The following is a 1,457-nucleotide window of genomic DNA, read 5'->3' as shown; positions in this document are numbered from 1 at the left end:
GGAGAGTCAGGGATGGGCACCCGGGGCCTGTCCTGTGGGGGTTCCGTGTCCTGTGCCCGGACCCTCCTCAGGTAGGAGCACCTGTCCTCTCACCTGCGCTCTCGCCTCCTGCCTGGCTGTGCCGTGCTGCCCAGAGTGACCCCACCTCCTAGGACCTCACTGGCCCAGGTCAGTCCAGGGAGGGCCTTTGTCAGAACAGAGAAATCAAAACATAACTTGCCCCTGAGGGCACAGGATGAGACATTTGGGCAGAAATGTTCCCTCTCTTATGACTCCATGTGGGTGGCATGAGTGGCCTGAGTTTAGGGAAGGGGTGGGGTGAAGCAGTGCCAGCTCAGAAGTTTCCAAGTGCCTCGATGACATATAAGGCACTTTAGTCCTTGAAAGTGTCCCAGACCGAAGCCGGGTGTGGCTAGAAGAGAAGGTTAAGGAGCTGAGACATGGAGGACAACCCAGCACCCACTGGCAGGTACCACCTGCCCCTGGAGCAGCCCTGCTTCTGAGCCCCTCCTCCTGGCTCCCTGCGGGGACTTCCTTTCTCCCCAGAAAACCCCCTGCTTCTCCTGTCCCTCCTGATGGCCCTTCTATGTCCAGGACCCCTCAGCTGATGCCCAGCTGGCCAGTCCTAACCGCCTCCACTAGGTCCTCGGCTAGAATCTGAGGGTCACCCTTGAGGGTCCCTGTTTCTCCTCTCCCTCCGTCTCCCATGAAATCTATTCTTTCTGCTCTGAACTGAGGCCCTTGGAGGTCACGTTCAGATTTATGTTTTTGTTTTTGTAAAGGACATGATTGTTTTCATGATGAGAAGGGAAATGTGATGAGTTATTTGAGAAGACTAGGGCAGCATCTCTTTTCCCCGATGGGGCCACCCTTTCCCCTGATGCACCATGTGGCTCAGGTTAACCCAGAAGAGCAGAGGAAACGCCACTGGGCGGCTGCACCTGGCAGGGCTGGGTCAGCGGGATGATGGCAGGACGGTGAAGCCAGGAGAGGCTCCCAAGAAAGCTCTGAGCCCCTGCACTGATCCCGGGGAAACCCTGACAAAAGGACTAGGATGACTTCCCCAGGAGCCTCCGAAGGGGTCAGAGAGGGAGGTTAGGTGTACCAGCTAAGTGAGTGGACGTCCATTCTCTGTGGGTCTAGCTGGGATGTGGGTGCAGAGGGGAGGAAAATGCGGTGATCCCCAGAGGAGCCCCATGCCTTGGGTTTCTCCTGCCTGTGCCTACAGACCTCTGATCAAAGGAAGTACCTTCAAGGAAAACTTCTGTAACAAATGTGAGAACCAAACATACCTGTGCTACCAGGTGGAGGTCTGGGAGGAGGATAGATGGACCTAAGTGGAGGAGCTCCCGGGCTTCCTACGCAACCAGGTGAGCGAGCACAGCAGGCAGGGCTCCGGGAAACTCAGGGAGAAGGTCCGCTGCCCACGGGGTGTCCTCTGAGCAATGTCCCTGAGC

This window comes from Myotis brandtii, unplaced genomic scaffold (genome assembly GCF_000412655.1).
Source record: "Myotis brandtii unplaced genomic scaffold, ASM41265v1 scaffold5376, whole genome shotgun sequence".
Taxonomy (NCBI): domain Eukaryota; kingdom Metazoa; phylum Chordata; class Mammalia; order Chiroptera; family Vespertilionidae; genus Myotis; species Myotis brandtii.
This window is presented reverse-complemented; position numbering follows the sequence as displayed.